The sequence below is a fragment of the Ornithorhynchus anatinus genome, chromosome 7 (genome assembly GCF_004115215.2).
Source record: "Ornithorhynchus anatinus isolate Pmale09 chromosome 7, mOrnAna1.pri.v4, whole genome shotgun sequence".
NCBI classification, from domain to species: domain Eukaryota; kingdom Metazoa; phylum Chordata; class Mammalia; order Monotremata; family Ornithorhynchidae; genus Ornithorhynchus; species Ornithorhynchus anatinus.
This window is the reverse complement of record NC_041734.1, coordinates 53,591,602-53,602,175: the sequence shown is the minus strand read 5'-3', so window position 1 is coordinate 53,602,175 and position 10,574 is coordinate 53,591,602. Positions and strand designations below refer to the sequence as shown.

The 10,574-nt window shown below is 43.2% G+C and overlaps 1 non-coding gene across 1 annotated transcript; it reads left to right on the top strand.

The window, feature by feature from the left end:
• Positions 1-326: 326 nt before the first annotated feature.
• On the top strand, positions 327-464 carry LOC114813573. The gene has a single exon (XR_003761290.1). It is a non-coding gene; the product is annotated as a small nucleolar RNA SNORA7 (small nucleolar RNA).
• The last annotated feature ends 10,110 nt before the right edge of the window (positions 465-10,574 follow it).

Below are 10,574 nucleotides of genomic sequence, written 5' to 3'. Positions count from 1 at the left end.
AGTGAAGTGACTTACCCAAAGTCACACAGCTGACAAGTGACGGAGCCGGAATTAGAACCCAAGACCTCTGACTTCCAAGCCCCGTGCTCTTTCCACTGAGCCACACTGCTTCTCTAGGAGGTAGGAGGAGAGAGCTGACCGAGTGCAGTGTTGCTAATAGTCATCTTCTAGAGGCCTGGAAAAGCTAACACACCTCCCAGAGTGTCTAACTTGCTGTCGATGAGGACCTTAACATAAACACTGAGAGAATCAGGACCAACGAGCTTACTTCTCCCATATTACAAGGGCAGCATACATTTAGAGGCAGGGGAAAAGGGAATAACTATGCTTTTTCAGGGTCCTATCTGGAGAGTTTCCAGTACTCTACCCGTCTTGGCTACGGGAGGAAGAGTCAAGCAGAGGCCTACCCATTTCATTCCTAGCTTGGGCAGTGGCTAGCGAGTGGAAGGGAATCTGCTACAAGTCAAGACTCATCCACGCTGGGCAGCAGCAGCATGGGAGAGAGTCGAGGACGGAGACTCAAGTTTGCTGTGCGGAAGGCGGCAATGGTAAACCACTTCTGTATTTTTACCAAGAAAACTCTTTGGATCCACTGCCAGAACAATTGCAGATAGAGAACGGGGCGTTCTGGCAGATATGCATCCATGGTGTCTCTATGGGTCGGGAACAACTCGACGGCACAGGACAAGACAACTGTGAGCTGAGCACTAGGTAGATAGATGCAAGATAATCAGTTCAGACTCTGACTGTCCCAATGAGATTTCCCATTCTAAGGGGTAGGGGAAAGCGGATACCTTATCCCCATTTTATAATTGAGGAAAGAGAGGTACAAAGAGGCTAAATGGTCACACAGCAAGCAAGTGAAAAAACTGGGACTAATGGCCCTGGTTTCAATACCTCTTCTCATTTCTACTTAGATTGTGAGCCTCATGTGGGACAGGGACTGTATCTGATCTGATTAACTTGTATCTATCCCAATGACTAGAACGGTGGTTTGCTCATAGAAAACACTTAACAAATGCCACAGTTATCATTAGGCTCTGATGCCTTTTTCATTAGGCTCCTCACATTAAATATACTAACAATAGTAAATCATTGTTAGCAAGAAGATAGTGGTGAGCTGTGTATTAATTTCACTTTCAATCCCAGGCAATTCTTGAGGGATCAAATTTACCCTCAAAATAAAGAGGAAACAAATTCAAGGTCTTGCTTGTGGTTTGACACTTCCTAAGGGGATATGGAATTGAAGCAGTAATTCCAAGCTAAGTCAGTGACACATTTTCAAGATTATATGTGACAAAGTTCCAATTCTCTCTCTCATTTTTTTAATATGGTATTTGTTAAGCGCTTGCTATTTGTCAAGCACCATTTTAAGCGCTGGAGTAGATTTGACAAGTGACTCTGCCACTTGTCAGCTGTGTGACTGTGACTGTGGGCAGGTCACTTAACTTCTCTGTGCCTCAGTTACCTCATCTGTAAAATGGGGATGAAGATTGTGAGCCTCCCGTGGGACAACCTGATTACCCTGTACCTACCCCAGTGCTTAGAACAGTGCTCTGCATATAGTAAGCGCTTAAAAAATACCAACATTATTATTATTTGAGGTAATCAGTCTACAGTGAGACTATAACAGGGCATCTTTAAACATTTGGATTATGGGAAGGGACTTTCCTTGGGAAGCACCAATCAGGGTAATTTCTCCATCTCTTTGTGGGTCTAGTCCTTCCTGATGAGTAGGAGTCCAGACAGTTGTTGCCCTGCAGAGGGCTGGGGAGAGGTAAGGACTGGTTGTGCCCCTGAGTCACCATAATCCCAAGAAATTCCCCTCACTCTCTCCATAGCCATAATTCTCTGAGCCCCAGAGCTGTGAGGGTCAGGGACTCTATTTAATTCCTACCTGTTTATTTTTTTCCAGCTCTTACTTTTAATTACTCGCTTTTGTTAATGGCATTTTTTTAAGCACTTATTATGTGGCAGGCACTGTTCTGAGCACTGGGGTAGACACTGTAAGCCCATCATTGGGCAGGGATTGTCCCTATCTGTTGCTGAATTGTACATTCCAAGCACTTAGTACAGTGCTCTGCACATAGTAAGTGCTCAATAAGTACTATTGAATGAATGAATACTAGATAAACAGATCAAACACAGTCCCCGTCCCACAGGGGGTTCACAATCTAAGTAGAAGGGAGAGCAGGTGTTGAATCCCCATTCTACAGATGAGGAAAATGAAGAACAGAGAAGCTAAGTAACTTGACCAAGATCACACAACAAGCAAATGGCAGAATGGGGATTAGAACCCAGATCCCCTGACTCTCAAGCGTGCGTTCTTTCCTTTACATAAAGGAGACACTGCTTCTCCTTCATGACACCCACTTCTCCTATACTCTAGAGGTTGTGATCCTGCAAAACATCTCTTCAAGGAAAAGTCACACTGAAATAATCTCCCATTCTGACACATGAACACATGATACATGAACACATGCACAAACTGTGTCTTCCCACATCACGTCACGCTGTAACCAAATAGGTTCTCAATGTCTAATGGATCTTCCCTATCAACATTATCACCAAAAGAGTGAAAATGTAGGATATGGCAGAACTGAGTGCCTTAGACCTATGGGGATGAAGTCACGGGTGGTAAAACAAAATTTTTAGCAGAACTGTGCTGTACCTTAGCTATATGCCCTTCACAGACATAAAATTATTTTCTAATGTCCTTAATTCAGCTTCTAATGGAAAAGTGAACAATTCTTAATTCAGAATATGGTAATACTGAGAAGAGGAAATGAAGTTTACAATCATGTATTCTCTCTTCTCAGTATTTCCTCCTCTCTGGTATTAGAGAAGCAGCATGGCTCAGTGGAAAGAGCACTGCTGTGGGAGTCAGAGGTCATGGGTTCAAGTCCCAGTTCAGCCACTTGTCAGCTGTGTGACTTTGGACAAGTCACTTAACTTCTCTGTGCCTCAGTTACCTCATCTGTAAAATGGGGATGAAGACTGTGAGCCCCACGTGGGACAATCTGATCACCCTGTATTCTCCCCAGTGCTTAGAACAGTGCTTTACACATAGTAAGTGCTTAACAAATGCCAAAATTATTATCATTACCACACTTTGGATGCCAGAATGAATAAAAATTGAAATGAAGGTTAGATTAACTCAGGTTTACAAGCTTGAGACAACTAAACATGGTCATGCCCCAAGACTTTACCGAATTTTGGGTGACTCGTCCAATTAAATGAACTAGAGGGTGGAAGATCAGGTAGTATTTAGAACAAATGGCATCGTAATATCTAAAGGTTGCATCTATTCAGGTTCCGTTAATATGTATCAGTGTTAATTCTCATCTGAACTAAATTATGCATTGCAAATTGTACAGTTATTAATATCAGTTTTACATCTCTAATTATATACTCACATATTTGGGGTGGCAACTTTTCAAAAATGCACCCATTTTGCAATTAAATAAGAACTCCAAACAACACTTCCCCCAGTAAAACTTTGCATATTCCTCTGAGCACCAGCCATTTCGCTTCACAAAGTCTCATCTGTTCCTTTTTGCACAGTCCATTGCTTTAGGCAAGGGAAGTCAGGAAAGAACGCCAATTTTCAGAAGGAACAAGAAATCTACCAAAGGGGAAAGATAGAGCGGTCTGCATTGCACATAAGCCAGGAAGATTTCCACATCCCTCAGATAGTGGAAAATATGCCATTTTGGACTGGCTCCATTATAAAAGCCAGCCAGCAGTACCACTTTGAGCCTTTGGGTTGTGACTGGAAGTTATGTCCATTAGAACATGAAATTATAGGGTATTGTGAATGCTGCTACAGAAACGCTCTGGGGGCATGTCACTCCCCTCCTCAAAAATCCACAGTGGTTGCCTATCAACCTTTGTATGAAGCAAAAGCTCCTCACTATTGGCTTCAAAACTCTCCATCACCTTGCCCCGTCTTACCTCACCTCCTTTCTCTCCTTCTACAGCCCAGCACACACACTCCGCTCCTCTGCCGCTAACCTCCTCACTGTACTTCGTTCTCACCTGTCCCGCCGTCGACCCTGGCCCATGTTCTACCTCTGACCTGGAATGCCCTCCCTCCTCACATCCGCCAAACTAACTCTCTTCTCCTCTTCAAAGCCTTACTGAGAGCTCACCTCCTCCAGGAGGCCTTCCCAGACTGAGCCCTCCCTTTCCCTCTGCCCCTCCTCCCCTCCCCATTGCCCCTAGTCTCTCCCTCTGCTCTACCCCTCCCCACAGCACTTCTGTATATTTGTACGTATTTTTTACTCTATTTTATTAATGATGTGTATATATCTATGATTCTACTCATCTATTTTGATGGTATTGATGCCTGTCTATTTGTTTCGTTCTGTTGTCTGCCTCCCCCTTCTAGACTGTGAGCCCATTGTCGGGTAGGGATTGTCTCTATCTGTTGCCGAATTGTACATTCCAAGCGCTTGGTACAGTGCTCTGTACATAGTAAGTGCTCAATAAATACTACTGAATGAATGAATGACTACCAAATACCTTCCTTTGACTTCTGAGACATCCTCCTCCCTCCTGCCAGACACTGAGGGAGCAAAGCAGAGGGAAGATAGAAGTGGGGAATTATAAGGCCTGGAACCTCCATGCCACCATGGCAGGGGCCTCTGGGAAGTCTGCCCATGCCTAAGACAACACCCTCCCTCCTGCCACATAGTGTGGTAGGAAGGTCTCACCTATAATAAGAGCAGAAGATGGGCAGAAACCTGCTTTCCGGCCTAGTGGAAAGAGCACGGTTGGGTTCTAATCATGGCTCTGCCAGTTGCTTGCTATGTGACCTTGGCCACATCATTTAACATCTCTATGCCTCAGTTCTTTCACCTGTAAAATGGGGATTTAATACCTGCTCCCCTTCTCCCTTAGATTGGGTGCCCCATAGAGAACTGGGATTTATCTGACCTGATTATCTTGTATCTACCCCAGTGTTTATTAATACAGTGCTTGACACAAATTAAGCATTTAATAAATCTCCTTCTCCTTCCCCTTCCCCTCATCCTGTTTCCCTCCTCCTGCTCCCCCTTCCCCTCCACTAATAATGCTGGAGTCCCCATCAGGAATGACAGATAGACCTAAGCCCTGAGACTTCAGGATGTGTGGAAAGTAAATGATTAAAGTACAATTGGATTGCACAGTGCCTCTTGTCCTTCTTATCCCTGCCAGGCATGTCCCCACTGAGGCATAGAATGCAATGAACAAATAGGGGGGCATCCCAATGTGAAGGACACCCAAAGATATTTTGAGTGCCGGACCTATTTATCGCCAAGATGACCAAAGCATGGTATTAATGCAAAGTTACGGTGCTAAGACCACCAGGCTGACCTTGTCCATCTCAAACTTTTTCAAACCTTCTACAACTGCCCTCTTCTCTGTACAGAAACAATACTTATAACAATAATAATTTGAGCTATTTGTTAAGTGCTTATTAGGTAGATACGAGCAAATCCATTCTTACCGACTCCCATACCCATACCCAGCTTTTTCAGACTTTTAACTCCATCTCAATCTCCTTTCCCCCCACCTCCTTCATCCCTTTCTCTTAATATCCTTGCCATCTAGTTCCTTGATAAAACTGAAACCAACAGGCACGACCTCCCTAAAATCTCCCCTGCATCTCTCCCAGTTCCACGCTCCTCCTACTCCTACTTGGAAGTCCCACTGACACCTCCAACTTAACATGTCCAAAGCGTAACTAGCTTGTTGAGGACAGAGGACGTGTCTACCACCTTCGTTATACTGTCCCAAGAGCTTAGTGTAGCGCTCTGCACACAGTACGCACTCAATAAATTTGATTAATTGGTAACTCATTTTCCCAATCAATCAAAGGCATTTATCGAGTGCTTACTGTGTGCAGAGCTCTGAACTAAACACTTGGGAGAGTTGGTAGACACATTGCTTGGCTGCAAAGAGCTTACGGTCTAGAGGGAGAGACAGACATGAATATCAATCAGTAAATAGAGGAAATGGACACAAATGCCGTAGGGCTGAGGGACGATTGGATAAAGGGTACAAATCCAAATGCAAATCCACATTCCATTCCAGGCCTCCTTCCCTCCCCCAGCCAGCCCCCACCCACCGATCCCATTCCCTACCCAAGCATTTTTTATGGCATTTTTTAAGTGCTTAGTATGCTTCAGGCATTGTACTAAGTGGTGGGGCTCATAGTATTAATACTCATTTTACAGATGAGGTCACACAGCAGAAAAGTGGCAGAACCAGGATTAGAATACGAGTTATTTCCCTGGTGCTGGGTACAGGTCTACATACCCACAGTGCATCTATCTCATTCAACTCACGGATTTAGTCTGTCACCAAATCCTGTCTGTTCTGTCTTCACAATATTTCCAGAATCCTCCTGTTTCTCTCCAACCAAAGTGGTACCGCCCCGATCCAAACACATCGCACCTTAACTACTGCATCAGCTTCCTCACTGATCTCTCTGCCTCTTATCTCTCTCCTCACTCCAGTCTTTACTTAACTCTGATGTCCATATCATTTCTGTAAAAAAACTGTTCAGTCCATAGCTCCACATTCCTCAAGAACCTCCAGTGGTTGCCCATCCCCATCCACCTCAGTATCAAATAGAAACTCCTTACCATTAAAGTAATGTTTTAAAGTATTCAAGCAGCTCTCCCCTTCCTACCTGATCTCACTTATTCCCTACTACAACCCACTTCGCACACTTCACTCCTCTAACACCAGCTTATATTGACTGAGCACTTCCTATGTGCAGAGCAGTATATTAAGTGCTAGGGAAAATACAATATAACAGACAAATTCCCTGCCCGTAATGAGCTTGCAGTCTAGAAGGGGAGACAGACATTAATGTAAGTGAATAAAATTACAGATATTTACATAAGTCCTGTGGTGCTGGGAGAGGGAAATGAATAAAGGGAGTAAATCAGGGTGACCAGAAGGGAGTGGGAGAAGGGGAAAGGCTGGCTTAGTCAGGGAAGGCCTCTTGGAGGAGGCCAATTCTCACTGTATCTCATCTCATCCATCTTGCCGCCAACTCCTTGCCTAAATCCTCCCTCTGGCCTGAAACTCCTTCCCTGTTCATATACGACATACGATCGCTCTGCCCACCTTCAAAACCTTATGAAAATCACACCTCCTCCGAGAAGACTTCCCTGAATAAGTCCTCTTTTCCCCTACTCCTTCTCTCTTCTGCATCGCCCTTACTTAGATCTTTATGCTCTTGAGATTCATCCCACCCACAGCCCCATAGCATTTATGTGTATATCCTTAATTTCTTTATTTTAATGTCTGTCTCTCCCTCCAGACCGTAAACTCGTCATGGGCAGGGATTGGGCCCACCAACTCCGATGTACTGTACTCTCCCAAGCACTGTACAGTGCTCTCCATACAGTAAATATTTAATAAATAAAATTGATTCATTGACTGGCTGACATTACTGGATCAAACAATGGTCCAGGGAGCCACAGGGCACTTATTTATTGAGCGTTTACCACATCCAAAGTGTTGTACTCAGTGCATGAGAGAGTACAATACAGGAGATTTGGTTGACAGGTTCCCTGCTCTCAACAAGCTTATGGTCTAGAGAGGGAGACAGACATTAATATAAATAAATCATTTCTAATATATAATTTTAAAATATGAACATAAATACTGTGGGGTTGGGGGTGGGATGAATATCAAATGTCCAAATGTCACAGAGCCAAGTGTACAGATGATGCAAAACTAAGAGGGAGCTGGAGAAAATAGGGTTTAATCGGCAAAGGTCTTTTTTTTAAAAAAATTGTATTTGTTGAGCACTTACTCTGTGCCAGGCACTGTAGTAATCGCTGAGATAGATGCACGCTTATCAAATTCCTGGACTAAGCCCCCTTTTTCCTCAGCTTTCCCCCTTTCAACATCACCTCGACTCATTCCCTTTGCCCTACCACCCACCCCACAACACTTATGAATATATGTATTTATAATTCTATTTATTTATATTGATCCCTGTTTACTTTTTTGATGTGTATATATCTATAATTCTGTTTATTTATATTAATGTCTGCTTACTTGTTTTGTAGGCTATAAGCCTGGTGTGGGCAGGGATCATCTCTTTATTGCTGAATTGTACTTTCCAAGTGCTTAGTACAGTGCTCTGCACACAATAAGCACTCAATAAATACAATTGAATGAATGAAATTGAACACAGTCCCTGTCCCACATGGGTCTCACAGACTTAATCCCCGTTTTACAGATAAGGTAATTGAGGCAGAGAGAAGTTAAATGACTGCCCAAGGTCACACAGCGGACAACTGACCAGACCTGGCATTAGAACCCAGTTCCTTCTGACTCCCAGGCTTGTGCTCTAATCACTAGGTCACTCTACTTCTCTTGGAGGCCTCTTGGAAGAGTTGTGACCTTAAACCTACTATCATCTCTTTGAACCTACTGATATTTCAACAAACATCCAGATAATGACATCAAAGGGTCCATTTGGGTAGGTGAAGAGATTGGGAATTGTTAGAGGTAGTTTTAAAACTGTCAGGTGCTAGCTAATATTCAAAGCTAAAAATGATCAACTCCTCCCTTCACTCCCATCCCATGCCAACCGAGAGCCTCCTCTAATCCTCTAAAATGAAAAACACTCAACTTCAAGCACATCCTCTCTTCTGCAAACATACATGTATGAGCATTGACTTTCACAGTGAGACCAATTTTATTGAAACAAACTTGACAGCACTTTCCCCTAAAGTCGAAGAAATAGAAGGCCAGTGCCTTTTCTAGACCCTGTTCTTAGGAATTCCAGTTTCAGGTAAGCGTATCTCTGAGATACATCTTGCAGTGACCCCAGCATTTATCACAGCGTCTGGAACCTAGTAAGCAGTTAATAAATGTCACAACTAGCTAACTAATTGGGAGAGGAATGGTGCAAGGGAATTATAGTTTAGTAAATATTTAGGAGGGGAGGGGATGATACAAAGGGCGGGGAAGGATTGGATGGATTAGAGGGTGTTTGGGGAAGGGAGGATATGATGGGTCGATTAGAAGGAGGGGATTGAGGAGACATGATGAGATCAGAGAAGTTAAGGGTTATAGGAGAGGTTGTCCGCAGAAATAACTGCTTAGTCTGGTGGTTCCGATGACCAACCGCTAAATTGAATGTAGGTTCCTAAGTCCCTGAGAACAAACAGGTGAAAGTTAAGGAAAAAACAGGAGGGTGAGTTGATGTGAAGGCAGATAGCTGTGACGTGAAAAGAGGGCCTTTGCCAATGTGGAGAATATATTATTATATTATTACAATCATATCTATTGAGTGCTTACCATGTGAATACATCTGCTCTGTATTCTCCGCAGTGCACCCAGGCCGGACAGCAGGGAGCAGAGAGAGGTAAGATGAAGGAACGATCACTTCTCGGACACAACACTTTGGAAGAGAAATATCTGTGGGTCAGCGGGTGGTCTGCAGTGGCTCCAATGTTTGCGGTAACAGTTTTGGAAACAGACGATAAATCTCTTAGCTGAGTTTCCTTTATTTGAAGTTTAGTGTGTTGGGTCTGCTGGTGCTGTTGCTGAGTATCTTTGGGGGTGGGTTTGGGTTCCTGTGTTCTGTCATGTCCTATAAGATGTATAGCGGGGGGTCTGGGAAAACAATACTGCCAAAATTGTCAGTAGGTATGAAAACTGATGAATCCAAGATTAAAGTTAAACAATACTTGAAGTTTGGCAATCTGTGATTTTCTAAGACACTAGAACTCTGCAAGTGAAGTGAGAAAATAAATAAAATGAGATCCTCCTGATATTAAAAAAAAAGTAACCACGACTTCACTGGATGGTGAATTCCTCAGTGCAAAAGAATCTGATAGAATTCACAGCCAGTATTGGAGTGTAATTAGATGGAGTTGTTTGTGACCTTGTATTAGATCTGCTAAACCTAGAGCCCTCTTCCAAAGGCTACTTGAGAGAACCCAGGTAATCAGAGCAATGAACTCAGACCAAATTGTTATATTTAAGGAGATAGGTATTTTGAGAGTCTAAAGAAATAATGGTTTCTCATCCAATTTGCATGTTGTTCAGAAATGAGCAATCCTCATAAAACATGGAAACCTCTCCCTTCTCCATTGTAGATTTGACTCTATTCTCATTTATCTTGACAATAATTATTTCTGAGTTATTCCCCTTCATTTACTTAATTAACTTTCCCAATTGTTTCTTGCTGTTTTCAGAGCCTTGATTAGCTGATATTTCCTCCAGATTACTTTATCAAGCCTGGCTGCTATGGATTATTGACAGCTCCATTTTAAGGAACAGCCCTCTTTCCTTGGCATGCTGCCAGTCGAAAGGAAGAGCTACTGTTGCTGCTGGAACCGGGGAAAAAGAAATGCCAATTGATACAATCTTTCTGGTTTCTTCCAGGCCACTAGCAGCCCTTGAAATTGTTTCGGGGGTTGTTGGCAAGCTTGTCTTCCCTTCAGTTATCAAGGATTGTCAGATGGAAAACAGTAAACTGCGGAGAATATAATTTTGCAATATGAAGCCAAGCCTGCCGCTGCTGCTAATACAGAGTTAAGCACCTGTGAGCA